This window comes from Ranitomeya variabilis, chromosome 2 (genome assembly GCF_051348905.1).
Source record: "Ranitomeya variabilis isolate aRanVar5 chromosome 2, aRanVar5.hap1, whole genome shotgun sequence".
NCBI classification, from domain to species: Eukaryota; Metazoa; Chordata; class Amphibia; order Anura; family Dendrobatidae; genus Ranitomeya; species Ranitomeya variabilis.
This window is the reverse complement of record NC_135233.1, coordinates 756,709,934-756,728,925: the sequence shown is the minus strand read 5'-3', so window position 1 is coordinate 756,728,925 and position 18,992 is coordinate 756,709,934.

Genomic DNA, 18,992 nt, shown 5'->3' with positions numbered 1-18,992 from the left:
TGCCCCTCCCTGGTGTTGCCCTCAACTAAATAAAGCTGAGCTTCAACCTTCTGCTCCAAATTACCATTTTGAAAAATGCAATAGGCTTTTCCGGCCTACTAAAGGTGTCTGTCTGTGTGCCCCTGCCTGGTGTTGTCCTCAACTAAATAAAGCTGAGCTTCAACCTTCCGGCTCTCATTAAGTGGTTTTAAAAAAAAAAATGGTGGTTAGGGCCTACTAACGGCTTCTGCCCCTCCCTGGTGTTGTCCTCAACTAAATAAAGCTGAGCTTCAACCTTCCGGCTCTCATTAAGTGGTTTTAAAAAAAAAAATGGTGGTTAGGGCCTACTAACGGCTTCTGCCCCTCCCTGGTGTTGTCCTCAACTAAATAAAGCTGAGCTTCAACCTTCCGGCTCTCATTAAGTGGTTTTAAAAAAAAAAAATGGTGGTTAGGGCCTACTAACGGCTTCTGCCCCTCCCTGGTGTTGCCCTCAACTAAATAAAGCTGAGCTTCAACCTTCTGCTCCAAATTACCATTTTGAAAAATGCAATAGGCTTTTCCGGCCTACTAAAGGTGTCTGTCTGTGTGCCCCTGCCTGGTGTTGTCCTCAACTAAATAAAGCTGAGCTTCAACCTTCCGGCTCTCATTAAGTGGTTTTAAAAAAAAAAATGGTGGTTAGGGCCTACTAACGGCTTCTGCCCCTCCCTGGTGTTGTCCTCAACTAAATAAAGCTGAGCTTCAACCTTCCGGCTCTCATTAAGTGGTTTTAAAAAAAAAAAATGGTGGTTAGGGCCTACTAACGGCTTCTGCCCCTCCCTGGTGTTGCCCTCAACTAAATAAAGCTGAGCTTCAACCTTCTGCTCCAAATTACCATTTTGAAAAATGCAATAGGCTTTTCCGGCCTACTAAAGGTGTCTGTCTGTGTGCCCCTGCCTGGTGTTGTCCTCAACTAAATAAAGCTGAGCTTCAACCTTCTGCTCCAAATTACCATTTTAAAAAATGCAATAGGCTTTTCCGGCCTACTAAAGGTGTCTGTCTGTGTGCCCCTGCCTGGTGTTGCCCTCAACTAAATAAAGCTGAGCTTCAACCTTCTGCTCCAAATTACCATTTTGAAAAATGCAATAGGCTTTTCCGGCCTACTAAAGGTGTCTGTCTGTGTGCCCCTGCCTGGTGTTGTCCTCAACTAAATAAAGCTGAGCTTCAACCTTCCGGCTCTCATTAAGTGGTTTTAAAAAAAAAAATGGTGGTTAGGGCCTACTAACGGCTTCTGCCCCTCCCTGGTGTTGTCCTCAACTAAATAAAGCTGAGCTTCAACCTTCCGGCTCTCATTAAGTGGTTTAAAAAAAAAAAAATGGTGGTTAGGGCCTACTAACGGCTTCTGCCCCTCCCTGGTGTTGCCCTCAACTAAATAAAGCTGAGCTTCAACCTTCTGCTCCAAATTACCATTTTAAAAAATGCAATAGGCTTTTCCGGCCTACTAAAGGTGTCTGTCTGTGTGCCCCTGCCTGGTGTTGCCCTCAACTAAATAAAGCTGAGCTTCAACCTTCTGCTCCAAATTACCATTTTGAAAAATGCAATAGGCTTTTCCGGCCTACTAAAGGTGTCTGTCTGTGTGCCCCTGCCTGGTGTTGTCCTCAACTAAATAAAGCTGAGCTTCAACCTTCTGGCTCTCATTAAGTGGTTTTAAAAAAAAAAATGGTGGTTAGGGCCTACTAACGGCTTCTGCCCCTCCCTGGTGTTGCCCTCAACTAAATAAAGCTGAGCTTCAACCTTCTGCTCCAAATTACCATTTTGAAAAATGCAATAGGCTTTTCCGGCCTACTAAAGGTGTCTGTCTGTGTGCCCCTGCCTGGTGTTGTCCTCAACTAAATAAAGCTGAGCTTCAACCTTCTGCTCCAAATTACCATTTGGAAAAATGCAATAGGCTTTTCCGGCCTACTAAAGGTGTCTGTCTGTGTGCCCCTGCCTGGTGTTGTCCTCAACTAAATAAAGCTGAGCTTCAACCTTCCGGCTCTCATTAAGTGGTTTTAAAAAAAAAAATGGTGGTTAGGGCCTACTAACGGCTTCTGCCCCTCCCTGGTGTTGCCCTCAACTAAATAAAGCTGAGCTTCAACCTTCTGCTCCAAATTACCATTTTGAAAAATGCAATAGGCTTTTCCGGCCTACTAAAGGTGTCTGTCTGTGTGCCCCTGCCTGGTGTTGTCCTCAACTAAATAAAGCTGAGCTTCAACCTTCCGGCTCTCATTAAGTGGTTTTAAAAAAAAAAATGGTGGTTAGGGCCTACTAACGGCTTCTGCCCCTCCCTGGTGTTGTCCTCAACTAAATAAAGCTGAGCTTCAACCTTCTGCTCCAAATTACCATTTTAAAAAATGCAATAGGCTTTTCCGGCCTACTAAAGGTGTCTGTCTGTGTGCCCCTGCCTGGTGTTGCCCTCAACTAAATAAAGCTGAGCTTCAACCTTCTGCTCCAAATTACCATTTTGAAAAATGCAATAGGCTTTTCCGGCCTACTAAAGGTGTCTGTCTGTGTGCCCCTGCCTGGTGTTGTCCTCAACTAAATAAAGCTGAGCTTCAACCTTCCGGCTCTCATTAAGTGGTTTTAAAAAAAAAAATGGTGGTTAGGGCCTACTAACGGCTTCTGCCCCTCCCTGGTGTTGCCCTCAACTAAATAAAGCTGAGCTTCAACCTTCTGCTCCAAATTACCATTTTGAAAAATGCAATAGGCTTTTCCGGCCTACTAAAGGTGTCTGTCTGTGTGCCCCTGCCTGGTGTTGTCCTCAACTAAATAAAGCTGAGCTTCAACCTTCTGCTCCAAATTACCATTTTAAAAAATGCAATAGGCTTTTCCGGCCTACTAAAGGTGTCTGTCTGTGTGCCCCTGCCTGGTGTTGCCCTCAACTAAATAAAGCTGAGCTTCAACCTTCTGCTCCAAATTACCATTTTGAAAAATGCAATAGGCTTTTCCGGCCTACTAAAGGTGTCTGTCTGTGTGCCCCTGCCTGGTGTTGTCCTCAACTAAATAAAGCTGAGCTTCAACCTTCCGGCTCTCATTAAGTGGTTTTAAAAAAAAAAATGGTGGTTAGGGCCTACTAACGGCTTCTGCCCCTCCCTGGTGTTGCCCTCAACTAAATAAAGCTGAGCTTCAACCTTCTGCTCCAAATTACCATTTTAAAAAATGCAATAGGCTTTTCCGGCCTACTAAATGTGTCTGCCCCTCCCTGGTGTTGTCCTCAACTGAACAAAGCTGAGCTTCCACATTCTGGCTTTCGCCCTATACTATCAGATATTAAACTGCATTTGGCCTACTAGTGTGGTTAGGCCCTTGAAACAGTGTCTGCTGCTCTTGGGTTTGCTACTCCACTGAACAAAGCAATGCCGCCTGTTTAGTCCTGTTACCAATTTTGAACTGCATGTAGCCTACTTTATTCTTTGGCCCTATATCTGTTTCCTCCTCATCCTGCCCATTGCCCAGCCACTGCTAAATGAGTCTGCTGGTACATTGACCTAGACCACTACATTCCCCTTGTACTCTACACAGCCAGAATCTGTCCCTGCTGAAAGTAAGGTTCCCCTTCCCGCATGTTATACCACCTTACACAGGGACAAAGAGGAAGGTGCAGATGAAAGTGCAGGTTCCTTCATCAGGTGGGGGGGCATACTCGTTGGCGACGTCACTGGCACAGGGCCCCTCAGAGTACGCAAAAGTGTCGCTGCTGGTGGGAGGCGCCCCCGCCATGCAAACACACCGCCGTACTTTGAGGGGCCCTGTGCCAGTGGCAATGCGAACGAGTGGGCCCCCCCCTGCTTGCTCAGGATCACAGCACTTGCAACTTTTAAATACTTACCTTTCCCTGCAACACCGCCGTGACGTAGTCCGCATTTCCTGGGCCCACGAAAAACTTGAGCCAGCCCTACTCCCCCCACAACTTTCCCCCAATTCCCTATGCCCAACTATTATTATACAGTTAATTAAGATTGGCAAGCTTCAGAAACAAGAATGGATGTTTTTGGCATTAAAATGGGCACTGTAGGTGTTTTCCTGGCCTCCACTCACTGCCGACTATGCTTCCCCATTGACTTGCATTGGGTTTCGTGTTTCGGTCGATCCCCGACTTTTAGCGATAATCGGCCGACTGCACTCGACTCGACTCTGGACAAAATCGGGTTTCCCAAAACCCTACTCGATCTTAAAAAAATGAAAGTCGCTCAACCCTAACTGTGACAACAGCGGGCAGGAAAGCTACAGACTACCAAATCGAGTCATTAGACGGACAATTCTGCCTACCACTACCTACGATCATCGAATGCAACCAGATCCCAGACAACAGATCTGAAATCCCTACGCCAGATGTAGCAATCCATCACGCTCACTTAAAACGAATAGCACACCTTATACCGGAACTCGACCAGCAGGCCCAGATAATTCTGCTGTTGGGGAGAGATATCCTGCAGGTTCATAAAGTGAGACGTCATATCAATGGACTCCACAATGCTCCCTATGCCCAAAAGCTAGACCTAGGATGGGTCATAATTGGCAACGTATGCTTGGGACACATGCACGCCCCATCTTCTGTGACAAGCATGCTGACAAATACATTGGAGAAAGGACGACCATCTCTGTTTCAACCTTGTAACAATGAGTTCCATGTCAGGGAACTGCCACACAGCATCCAACTGCCCAATCATTTAATAGACTTTACTCACGACAGCAGTATAGTGTCGGGAAGCTTTGAGGATCAGTTAGGGTGCACAGTCTTCCAGAGAACTAAGCAGGACAACCAAGTGGCAATGTCGGTAGAGGACAAGTTGTTCTTGGGAGTAATGGACAAGGGACTCGTTAAAGATGAGACCAACAGCTGGGTCGCACCTCTTCCCTTCAAAACCCACAGACCACGTCTACCGAACAACAGAAATCAGGCATTACAACGTTTCTCCTCTCTCAAGCGTAATCTGCAAAGGAAACCAGAGATGAAAGATCACTTCTTCTCCTTCAAGTCAAAGATTTTTGAAAACTGTCACGCAGAACTAGCTCCCACTCTCAAAGACTCTGAAGAATGCTGGTTCCTACCCATGTTCGGAGTATACCACCCTAAGAAACCAGGCCAGATCAGAGTCGTGTTCGATTCCAGTGCCAAATTCAATGATGTCTCCCTGAATGACGTTCTACTGACAGGACCAGACCTCAATAACAAACTGCTGGGAGTACTTATGCGCTTCCGTAAGGATTCCATTGCCTTCATCGCTGACATCCAGCAAATGTTCCATTGTTTCCTTGTGAGAGAGAGAGACAGGAACTTCCTAAGATTCTTCTGGTACAGAGACAATGATCCCTATAAAGAAGTCACAGAGTATCGCATGAGAGTGCACATCTTTGGCAACAGTCCTTCCCCTGCAGTCGCCATTTATGGACTCAAAAGGTCGGCTCAGGAAGGAGAAGCAGAATACGGAGCAGATGTCAGACAATTCATAGAAAAGGACTTTTATGTCGACGACTGTCTAAAAGCCATGCCTTCAAATGAGACTGCCATCAGTCTTCTCAGGAGAGCCCAGGACATGCTTGCCTGCTCGAACCTTAGGCTTCATAAAATAGCCTCAAACAGCCAAGAACTCATGGAAGCGTTCCCTTCTCAGGACCTATGTAATGGTCTCAGAGACCTGGACCTGGGGTCAGACCCCGCACCAATGCAACGCAGCCTTGGGCTTCTCTGGAATCTACAGTCAGACACTTTCACCTTTCAGGTCAACCAGGAAGAAAGGCCTTTCACACGTAGAGGCGTCCTGTCTACCATCAACAGTCTGTACGATCCCTTGGGTTTCGCAGCTCCTGTTACTATACAAGGCAAGGCCCTACTAAGAGACTTAACTAGGGAAACATCTGACTGGGATGCACCTCTGCCACCTGATAAGAGGATCCAGTGGGAAGAGTGGAAGAACTCGTTAGCGGCACTCTCCAACCTGAATGTGCCAAGACCATACGCCCCTGTGCCATCTACTGAAATACAAAGCCAAAGACTGTACGTATTTGCAGATGCTTCTGTCAAAGCGATTGCCGCTGTTGCCTACCTGAGAACTGTAGATTCCAAATGTCAGTGCCACATTGGTTTCATTATGGGAAAGGCCAAACTCGCACCACAACCAGAGCACACTATACCCAGGTTAGAGCTTTGTGCCGCAGTCCTAGCCATTGAGTTAGCAGAGTTCATCACATCCGAAATGGATATCGACCTGACACAGGCCAAGTTCTACTCGGACAGCAAAGTAGTCCTGGGATATATCCACAACGAAACCAGGCGATTCTACGTTTATGTCAATAACAGAGTGCTACGAATCAGGAGATCAGTTCATCCAAAGCAGTGGCATTACATACCCACAGACCAGAATCCTGCAGATCATGCAACTAGAGCAGTTGACGCAAGTCGACTAGGAAGCACAACGTGGCTGTCAGGACCAAAATTATTGCACATTGAGGAATGTTTTCCAGACACCTTTGAACTAGTAGGAGAGGACTCAGATGTTGAAATCCGCCCTCAGGTGTCTACACTTCATACAATGACCTCTGTCATCCAGCTTGGATCTTGCAGGTTCGACAGATTCTCAAGTTGGAAGTCACTTACTCGAGCTATTACCTGCCTGACTCATATAGCTCGCTCATTCAAGACCACCAGAACTTGTGGCACAGAAAAATGTAAAGGTTGGCATCTTTGTAAAAATACCTATGTTACCTCCGACTTAGAGTTCTCTAGAAATCACATCATCCTCACTGTTCAAAGAGAATCCTACTTTGCAGAAATCCAATGTCTTATCAACAAAGCTCCAATACCAGTGAGCAGCGTATTGAGAAAACTCGACCCATTCATCGACAACAGTGGCCTACTGAGAGTAGGAGGCCGACTCAAAGAAGCTGAGATGGGGTTTGTGGAGAAATTCCCTCTTATACTTCCCGGAAAATGTCATGTTGCCTACCTAATCGTACAACATTACCACAATCTGGTCAAGCACCAAGGAAGACTATTTACTGAAGGAGCCATCAGGTCTGCCGGTGTGTGGATCGTTGGTGCAAAGAGACTCATCAGTAGTGTCATCTACAAATGTATTACCTGCCGTAAGCTTCGTGGTTCGACTCAAACTCAAAAGATGGCTGACCTACCAGCAGATAGACTCAGCCCAGACCCTCCCTTTACCAGCGTTGGTCTCGATGTGTTCGGGCCTTGGTCAGTTGTTACACGTCGTACTAGAGGCGGCCAAGCCAATAGTAAACGTTGGGCAGTCATGTTCACTTGCATGTCAATCAGAGCCGTCCACATAGAGGTCATTGAGTCCCTCGACACGTCAAGCTTCATCAATGCCTTAAGACGCTTTATTGCCATCCGTGGTCCTATCAAGCACATACGCTCAGACAGAGGTACCAACTTCGTCGGTGCAGCAAAGGAATTGGGAATACCTTCAAATCTAGACTATAAGACTCTTGAGAGGTTCCTCAGTGACCAAAGTTGCACATGGTCATTCAACCCACCTCATTCTTCACATATGGGAGGATCTTGGGAGCGAATGATTGGTCTAGTACGGAGAATTCTTGACTCCACTCTTCTTCAAGAAGGGGCAGCGAGGCTCACCCATGAAAGCCTCATCACCTTCATGGCAGAAGCTGCAGCTATAATTAACGCAAGACCCCTGGTTCCAGTTCCTAACGACCCTGAGGAGCCCTTGTTATTGACTCCAGCTACTCTACTTACCCAGAAAACGGGACTGTCCAGTGCCCCTCCAGGAGGATTCGACGCTAAGGACCTCTACAAGCGCCAGTGGAGACAGGTACAAAGTCTTGCAAATACTTTCTGGGACAGGTGGCGCAAACAATATTTGTCTACTCTGCAGCCACGTACGAAGTGGCAATCTACTAAACCTAATCTGAACGTAGGTGACCTTGTTCTTGTGAAGGACTGTCAAATTCACCGGAACCAGTGGCCACTTGGTCTAGTTACCGCAACGTTCCCCAGCAAGGATGGCAATGTCCGCAAAGTTGAACTAAGGATGACCAAAGGGAATGAACCTAAGACATTTTCCAGACCGGTATCTGAACTGGTCCTATTGTTGCCTTCGGAAGAAAGGAGTAGTGACATCCGTTGATGTCAGACGGGGAGTGTTCTGTCTCCGCCATCTAATTTGTTGCCTCCAATTATTTGTTTGCATAATCGCAGTTTCTCAGTATACAGTATTGATATATTCATGCCTTTATTCATCTGTAGTGCTTTGGCTCCCTCTAGCGGTCAGAGATATGTTGACTGTTCTATTTTTCTGCTATGTATTTTTTATGTCTGATCCTCCTTTGCAATGCATTATGGTAGCTCAGCCCACATTTCCCTCCAGTTTTCATTCACTTCCTCTAGTTTGCCTTCCAGGGAAGACGCTTAGACTTCATTCCCCTTGCGATTGCATTGCCGGTATGTCTTTATGTTTTTTCTCTAGATATTTCTGCTCTATATTAGCCTAGCTTAACCAGTTGCACTCCTAGTTCAGTTACTAGCCTTCTAAATGTAATGCATAATGTTTATCATGTGTAGTATGTATCGTTCTATACCATGTACTGATTCCATGTATATCATTGTTCACAGTTTCACCGCATCAATATACCAATACGTTTAATAAAGCACAGACTCAACCACAGTCTCCTTATTGGACCCGGTATAGCGGTTTAGCTGACTGGATAGCTACATGAGCCTGCCTCATTTAGTGAGGACAGAACATCCTGGATGGAACATTCACTTATGAGGCAGATGGAGTCCCTTTGTACTGGTCCTTGTTCTGGCAGTTTCACATGATTTTAGGTGTCTTTTTACCACACAAGTGTTAGCAATAACGACCACAGATCTATGCACATCTGAAAATATGGATGCCACCAGAGCAGATGCCACCCAGAGTATGAAATGTGTCCATTTGCCTTATGGTGGGTGGTTCTGTTGGGAGGTTTCATCTAAATTGCAGTGTTGTGGGGTTTCCCGTTGTATGTGCTCAGCATTGAACTCAAGTTTGTGATCCAACTTATAGTAAAATTGATTGAAATTTTTTTTATGTACCGCAAAATGTTAGCAAAAAACTCTAATTTATCTTACACAAACCAGCCCCAATTTAGATCCGTCATCTCTCATTGGAAATATAGGTGGTTCCCATGTTACTGGTAGAAAAAAAGATTGTGAAAAAGCGACATGGCTCAGTCCCCCTCAAATTAAATCCAGCTAAATCTGCGCTCCCAAGTCCAAATGCCTCATTCCTTCTGAGCCCCACTGTGCCTAAACTGCAGTAAGCAGACACATCTGGCATTATTGTAGTGGGGAGAGAGCACTTAATTTATGAGGAAGGTGTTGCCAGAAGCACAAGCTGGGCATAATGTATAGGGGCGCTGCAATATATGGGGCACAATGTTTGGGAACTAACTGCCATATTAGTCATCTTCTCATTTATCCTCTCAGTGGATGGACATGTACCAAAAAGATTGAACAGAATTGTACATGTGAACAACAGGCTACTTTGCTGGTGCCGTGATCACCATTTTGAGTTTCTTGACCATGGAGTGAATTACCAGTATGATAGACTACTTGTTAGTGATGGGCTGCAGCTTAGGAAAACAAGAAAACACATATTTGGTAGACGCCTTGCTGCACTCATCAGGAGAGCTTTAAACTAGAACAATATGGGATGAAAAATATACTGCCAGAAAAAAAGTATGCAGCTAAATAATTCTTTTGGGAACCCTGCTATTAGAAGTGGAAATACAGAACAAAAAAAACAAAAAACTGAATGAAAATACAGGAGCCAGAGAAACCGACTACAAACTAAAATGTGTCTATACAAATGCAAAGAGCATGGGAAACAAACAAGGAGAATTGGAGCTGCTAACACAGAAAGAGAGATTACTGAAATCTGGTGATGATACACAAGATTGGAACACAAACCTTGAAGGCTACAACTTATTTATTAGAAACAGAATTAATAAGAGGGGAGAAGGTTTTCTCTATGGTATGTTACAAAAATGTATGTCTCCACAGAGATCCAAGCTTCAGAGTCTGATAGCTCTACGGGAACAGTTTGGGTGAAAATACAAAGGAGAAAATAACAGAAAGGATACTATTGTAGGTGTTCACTATAGGCCACCTGGACAGACTGAAGATATTGATGAAATATATTTACATCAGATTTTTCTGTTCTCAAAGTTGGACTTCAGAAAAGCAGATTTTAATAGACTTAGAAAAAGGGTAGGAAAGATCCAATAGTGGGATTTTCTGAAGAACAGAAATATCCAAGGATGGGAGGCAACAGGCTGTGCTGAAGCTAATATGCTTAGGTGACAAACCGCACAATGCTGAAGAGTTGTGGACAGCTCTGAAAGAGCAGGAAGTTCTGTGGCTGACACCGCTGAACCTATTGCCAGGCATGGTCATGTGTGACAATGGCTGGAACCTGGTGGTGGCGGCTCTGAGTTGAGCTCACATATGTACCATGCCTGGCCCATGTGCTTAACCTCGTTGTTCAACACCTGTCCTGTCACCTCCAATTCAAAAATATTGCCAGAATCTGTCCCTTCCTCAGCCCACAATCCACTAAAACTCTTGTGCATGCCCTCATCATCTCCTGCCTCGATTACTGCAACATCCTCCTCTGTGGCCTCCCCGCTAACTATCTTGCACCGCTCCAGTCTGTTCTCAACTCTGCTGTCCAGCTAATTCACCTCTCTCTTCACTATTTCCCTGCTTCTCCCCTCTGCAAATCCCTCCACTGGCTCCCAATTCCCCAACAAATCCAGTTCAAACTACTAACACTGATCTACAAAGCTATCTACAACCTGTCCCCTCCGTATAGCTCTGAACTAATCTCCCAAAATCTTCCCTCACGTAATCTCCCATCCTCCCAACACCTCCTACTCTCCTCCACACTTATTCGTTCCTCACACAACCGCCTCCAAGATTTCTCCCGAATATCCCCCATCCTCTGAAATTCCACGCTTCAACATATTTGATTATCCATCACCTTCTGATCCTTCAGACAGAACCTGAAAACCCATCTCTTCAGGAAAGCCTCCAGCCTGCAATAACCATTCTGCCGCCTCACCACCACCTGAGCTGCCACCTCACCACCACCAGAGCTGCCGCCTCACCACCACCACAGATGCATCACCCCCGACCTTCTGTCTCTTCCGAATTATCCCATAGAATGTAAGTCTGCAAGGGCAGGGTCCTCTTCCCTCTATACCAGTCTGTCATTGTAAATTTATTTACTGTAAACGATATCTTTAACTTTGTATGTAACCCCCTTCTCATGTGCAGCACCATGAAATTAATGGTGCTATATAAAAAAAAATAATAACGATAATCTGCTTGTGGAGGTACGAAGCCTGTGTGCCCATTTTAGAAAAACAGCTACAGCTTCAGCCGCCCTTGCAATGCTTCAGCAGTGTTTGCAGCTTCTAGCTCACCAACTGTTCTGTGATGTCCCCACTCATTGGGTCTCTACACTGCATATGTTGGAAAAGATTTGTGAGCAGAAGAGGGCAGTTGTTTACTACCAGCATCAACAAAGCTCGCGGAATTCAGTTCAGACTCCACAAATTAGACCTCAGGAGTGGACATGGATGTCAGACATATGTACCATCCTCCAAAACTTTGAGTACTCCACCAAGTTTGTGAGCGGTGATGACACCATAATTCTCTGTGTTCTGAAACACTCTCTGCTCACAATCAAAGAAGATACAGGCGGAGCATGATGAAAAGGAGCAAGGAACAATACAGGGTTACTACACACAGCACAACCTCATATCATATCAACATGGATTAGGTGACATTGAGGAAGAGGAGGAGGAGGAAGAACAGAAGCTAGTTTAATGCGCTATAGATGGTACTACAAGCACAACTGTCATACCGTCTGTTCAGCGTGGATGGCCTGAGGACAGGGAGGAGGAGGAGGAAGAGAGCATGGTCAGTCATCCTCTTTGTGAGGACACAGGAGTCTTGCCTGTTAACAGTCTGGCATGCATCGTTGAGTTTATGATATGCTGCCTTTCCCGTGACCCTCGCATTCTCAAAAGTTTTTGGTGACAGTCAATACTGGTTGGTGACACTACAAGGAGAAGTTTCTATCTCTTATTCCAGAGGCAGACAGGTATACTAAAATGGTGCAGTACCAGAGGGCCTTGTTGCGGAAATATTAAAAATATTCCCATCTGAAAATGCTGGCGGCACAGGCCACAGTTCATTGGAAAACCAAGGAGTACAGGCGAGAGATACACAACTCCAATCCAGCAGAGGTAAGGGAACATTGGCAAGTTTTTGGGAGACTTTTCTCAGACCTTCCCATTGCATAATCCCTGAGGCGCAGGGTACTCTCAAAAGGATTGCTAAGTTTTGTAAGATGCTGAGGGAGTACCTTGCTGACTGTACCAATGTCCTCTGTGATTCCTCCATGACTTTTAATTATTGAGTATCCAAGCTGGACACGTGGCATGAACTGGCTCCCTATGTCTTGGAGGTCCTGGCCTACCCTACTGCTAAAAATTGCTGACAGGCTGACTATTATAAAAATGAACAAGGGCTGGATTTGGCCAGACTTCTCAACACCACCGAATGATAGCAGCATAGCATAAACTCAAATCCAGTGTCTTTTTTGGGAGGTCTATTTCCATGCACCTCTTCACATCCACACATGGGTATACGCTTCCTGATTTGACCTATTTGCTGTTGTCCTCCACCCTCTCATTATCCTCACCATCAACCACTACTAGATCACCAGAGTGACCGTGGTCTGTGATGCAACACCCATGTTATTGTTTTAAAGTAAGTTTATGATTCCCATAAACAAATTTTTTTTGACAGTATGTTGCTGTATACCCCCAAGGGGAAATGTCTGTCAGCCCATGCACTTACTGCATGGGCATTACAAGTATAGAGACTCACTTCTTTGTAATAGGAACAGATGTTTAGGAGGCCCTCCTCCACGTATCTTCATCCACCACTACTATATCACCAGGGTGACCGTGGTCTGTGATGCAACACCTACGTTATTGTTTTTAAGGGTGTTTATGATGCCCGTAAACAAAGTTTTTTGATGGTATGTTGCTGTATACCCCCCAGGGGGAAATGTCTGTTAGCCCATAAACTTACTGGATGTGCATTACAAGTATAGGAGACTTGCTCCTTTGTAATGGGAAGAGATTTTTTGGAGGCCCTCCTCCACGTATCTTCATCTACCACCACTATATCACCAGGGTGAACATGGTCTGTGATTCAACATCCGCGTTATTATTTTTAAGGGTGTTTATGATGCTCATAAACAAACTTTTTTCACAGCATGCTGCTGTATACCCCCCAAGGGAAAATGTTTGTCAGCCCATACACTTACTGCATGGGCATTACAAGTACAGGACAACCACTCCTTTGTAATGGGAAGAGATATTTAGGAGGCCCTCCTCCACATCTCTTCCAAGGGGTATTGGGGTGCGTCCAAATTTGGGGCAGGCATTGCATTCAATGCATAGGCAATCAGTATGAGAGACCCACTTCCTAATAATGTGAACTTTGTTGGTTGGTCAGCTTCGACAATGCAATTCTTCACTGCCAGTTCTTCATCCATAACACTGCAATTCTCCTCTGCTGGTTCTTCAGACTCAACACTGAAATCCTCCACTGCTGGTGTTCAGCCTCAACACTGCAATGCTACAATTCAGATTCTTCAGGCTCATCACTGCAATGCTCCACTGCCAGGTTTTCATCCACAACACTGCAATTTTCCATTGCAGGTTTTTCAGGCTCAACACTGGAATGCTCCACTGTCTGGTGTTCAGACTCAACACTGCAATTCTCCACTGCAGTTTCTTCAGCCTCAACAGTGCAGTTGTCCACTGCAGGTTCTTCCAGCTCACCAATGCAATTCACCAATGCAAGTTCGTCAGCCTCAACACTGCAATTCTCCACTGCAGTTTCTTCAGCCTCAACACTGCAATTCTCCAATGCTGGGTCTTCAGCCTCAACACTGCAATTCTCCAGTTCTGGTTCTTCAGGCTCAAAAATGCAAAGTTCCACTGCCGGGTGTTCAGCCTCAACACTGCAATTCCCCACTGTAGTTTCTTCAGCCTCAACACTGCAATTGTACAATGCAGGTTCTTCAGCCTCAACACTGAAATTCTCCACTGCAGGTTTTCCAGCCTCAACACTGACATTTTCCACTGCCAGTTCTTCATCCTCAACACTGCATTTCTCCAATACAGGTTCTTCAGGCTCAACACTGAAATGCTCCATTGCTGGTTGTTTAGCCTTAAAAATGCAATGCTCCAATGCCGCTTCTTCATCACCACTGCCGGGTCTTCAGCCTCAAAACTACAATTCTCCACTTCAGTTTGTTCAGCTTTAACACTAAAATTCTCCACTGCAGGTTTTCCAGCCTCAACACTGACAATCTCCACTGCCGGATCTTCATCTTCAACACTGACATTCCCCAATGCAGGTTCTTCAGGCTCAACAATTCACTGCATAGTCAAACAGTATAGGAATACCAAATTACTAATAATGGGTACATTGCTTTCAGGTGGCCATACGGTACCTCTGTTCAAAGGATTATTGGGGTGCGTGTAACTTTGGGGCAGGGCAGGCCTTGCATTCAATGCATAGGCAAACAGTATGGGAGTACAAAATTACTAATAATGGGAACATTACTTTCAGGTGGCCATCCTGTATGTAGCAGTATTGGGGTGCGTCTAAATTTCATGCAGGGCAGGCCTTGCAAGCAATGCATAAGCAAACAGTGTGGAAGTACCAAATTACTAGTAATGGGAACAATGCTTTCAGGTGGCCATGCAGTACATAGTTTCAAATGGTTTTTGGGTGCATGTAAATTTGGTGCAGAGCAGACCTTGCATTCAATACATAGGCAAACAGTATGGGAGTACCAAATTTCTTATAATGGGAACTCTTTCAGGTGACCATCCTGTACGGCTCTTCAAAGGGTTATTGTAGTGGCTCTTCTAAGGGATATTGTGGGGTGACTAAATTTGGGACAGGCCTTGCATTCACTTCATGGGCAAACAGTATGGGAGTACAAAATTAATAATAATAGGAACTTTGGGTTCATGTGGCCATCCAGTACATTGGTTAAAAGGGTTTTTGAGGTGTGTTTAACTTTGTTAACTTTGGGGCAGGGCAGGCCTTGCATTTAATGCATAGGCAAACGGTATGGGAGTACCAAATTTCTAATAATGGGAACATTGCTTTCAGGTGACCATCCTGTAGGGCTCTTCAAAGGGATATTGGGGTGCGTCTAAATTTGATGCAAGGCAGGCCTTGCATGCAATGCATAAGCAAACAGTATGGGAGTACCAAATTCATACTAATGAGAACATTGCTTTCCGGTGGCCATCCTGTATGGGTACTCAAAGGGGCATTGGGCTGGCTGTTCTATGGGGTATTGGGGTAAATCTAAATTTGGGGCAGGCCTTGCATTCACTGCATAGGTAAACAGTATGGGAGTACCAACTTCCTAATAATGGGAACATTGCTTTCAAGTGCTCCTTCTGTAAGTCTCATCAAAGGGGTATTGTGGTGTGTTTAAATTTTGGGCAGCCCTGCCACTCACTGCATACGCAATAACATGATAGGAGACCCACTGTTTAATATTGGGAATAACAAAGCATAGCCGGCTGATGGCTCTCTAAGAATAGTGAGGACCAATTGCTGTCCCTTTAAGAATATTACAGTCCGCCTGATGGCCATATACAAATAGGCGTTGTGACTCTGAGTCCCTCCTTCATAAATGAAACAGGATGTGTCACACATCACATGGCCAGCTAAGGTTGTAAAATGTTAAAATGACATTTCCCAATGATTGCATTTGTCTTGGTTGAAAGCAATGCTAAATGCTATGTGTGAACATAGCCCAAGGTGTGGATGAGCATTTTTTTTTTTGTTATTCATTTTGCCTTAAATACAAGTCATTACCCTGGAAAGGATGTTCCTTAATGTATTTCCCAGGAAAATCCATTTAGGTTTCTTTTTGTATGTTTTTTTGTGAGTCTGTAAAAGTGGCGTAAGACTCGGACATTGTTCACAGCAGTGACCTGGGAGTCAGAAATGCGTGCAGGGGTCTTCCCCATGATGTTGCCATTCATTTGAGCAATGTTCCCCACAATGTCTGCTGTTTTTAGTCCCTATAAAGACCTCCAGGAGGGCTTCGGCAAAAATGCTCGAGTTTTCCACAAACTTACATTGGGCTCGTTGCTTGGGTCGAGCACCCGAGCATTTAAAAAATGTTCGACCAGAGCAACGAGCGCTCGAGCATTTTAGTGCTCGTCCATCACTAGCAAGTTACCTAAAAGGTGCAGAAAATCTGCAACAACAAAAGCTCATCAAAAAGCTCATCGTGGGAACATAGCCTTAGTGATTTGGCCTATCTTCCTATGATGAACTTTGGGTGAGCTTATATTGCTGATCATGGGGTGAAATAGCTGAAAGTCATTATAGGGATGCCCACCAACTGGACCTGATGTCATATGAGTCCTAGCTCTTGCTGATGCAATCTTCAGCAATGTGTGAAATGGTGCTGGGCATTTTTTTTTTTTGCAATACTCACGAATCTCATCACAAATTTTTTGAATTCTCTGGAACCTGGGATTTTAGGGAATTCGACTCAAAAATCGATTTCTAGTGGATCGATTCGATCATCTCTACCCAATATATAAGTGCACCATCTATAGGTTTTATTATTGTTCGAATTGTATATTGATTATACTGACATGCCATATGGAAAGCAGAGTAAAGCTATCACAATATGAGCAACTGATATAGAGTATATTGCAAATGCTTTATACCCTTATTCTGTAGATAAAGCATGTTAATCTGTGAGCATTATCATTTTAAAAATAATGTAGTACAGCACAGCTCTTTTTAGTACATTTTCACATACAAATAATGTTAAGACATGCAAAAATCAATAGTCGAATTGTAAAACTATAATTTAGCAGTCATTTGTGTTTTTTCCTTTTTTTATGAAAATGAAAAGAAGTGCATATATTTTAAGACTTGGTTCAAAATATGTAATTTTTTTTATTAAACCTTTATTTTGTGCAAAGGGCACATAGATCATGCTAATTATAAAGCCTCGTTTCTTTACTTAACTTGTGCAGGTTGGAAATTTTTGAAATGCCAAATACTTACAAACTACCAAAGTTAAGTGTTCTAAATATATAGTGGGCAGAATTCTTGTCCTGACATTTGGTGATCTTTGAAAACATATGGTCACATCAAGTTATCTTAAACATGTCTATGAATGTAAAACACATGCAAAAAATATTAAAAGGTAAATATACAAGAGCAGTGAAATAAATATATAATACATGTATGTAATTATGGAACAAAATTACTATTCAATACTTACTCTACATTTACATTTATTACAGAGGCTCTATAATTTATTTAGGCTAGTTATACATATAGTACCATACAGACAGTTTTCTCCAGCATGCTACCCAGGAATATGATGATCAAGGTCAAAGTGTGTGCCAGCGGGCCCATGGATGAGGGGGCCCATAACGACCAGTGCTAATTTCAACTGAAGGTGCATCATCTGAGACCTCTCCAATCGAAAACTACTGCAGAGCAGAAAGCCACTGGATGCCTGCCCCATGCTTACTAGCAGGCTTTGGTCTATTAGAGCAGTCTAGAGTAATATCATCAGGTGTGGCCTGTGAAGTACGAGTTAACCCTAGCATGATAGCTTGAAATAATTATGCTTCCTGAGATAGGATGCCAGTGTGCTCCACACTTGTGGCTTTCTGAAGGCATGTGGATGTAAAGCAAGTGCAGGGCAATGAACCAGCCAGGAGATGGTGGAATAAGGCCACATTCCCATGTTCAGTATTTGAAAGCCAAAACCAGGAGTGGAACAATCAGAGGAAAAAAATTGTAGAAATACGTCACCACTTCTGCATTTATCACCCACTCCTGGTTGTGGCTTACAAATACTGATGTAGAATACTGACCAAATACTGGTAGTGTGACCGTAGCCTACCAGGTCAGAGCTGCTCGGTGTGGGACCGAGGACACATGAAAGATCAGGTTGCTATTTTTTTTAAATAGAGTAGCATCGTGCGGACAATGGGAGCACAATATTAATGTATGAAGACCAGAATTGAGAGGCCTAATTTATGGGAGGTGATGTTGAGGGACATTATTACTATATGAGGGCAACATGGGGGAAAATTTTAATATATTGGGGTGTTATTGTAGGGCATTATTACTATATGGGGCCACGTCACATGTAAGGTGTTGTTAATCCATGGGGCAACATTGGTGATGCTGTTAATATAAGGGCCCACATGAAGGACGTTATTAATACAGTACATATACATTATTAATGTGTGTGGACACGTAGGGGAAAATCACTATGTCCTTTTTGTGTGTGCTACAATGGCTAATGTGTAGTGTTGAGTAGTGTTGAGCATTCCGATACCGCAAGTATCGGGTATCGGCCGATACTTGCGGTATCGGAATTCCGATACCGAGTTCCGATATTTTTGTGGTATCGGAAATCGGAATTGGAAGTTCCCAGTGTATGGTTCCCAGGGTCTGGAGGAGAGGAGACTCTCCTTCAGGCCCTGGGAACCATATTCATGTAAAAAATAAAGAATTAAAATAAAAAATATGGATATACTCACCCGTCCGGCGGCCCCTGGACCTTACCGATTGTAACCGGCAGCCTCCATTCCTAAGAATGAGGAGTTTAGGACCCTCGATGACGTCGCGGCTTGTGATTGGTCGCGTGCCGCTCATGTGACCGCTCACGTGACCAATCACAAGCCGCGACATCATCGCAGGTCCTAAACTCCTCATTGAGGATACTATCCGATACCGATACTTTCAAGTATCGGAAGGTATCGCTCAACACTAGTGTTGAGTGATACCTTCCGATATTTGAAAGTATCGGTATTGGATTGGATCGGCCGATATCCAAAAAATATCGGATATCACCGATACCGATACCCGA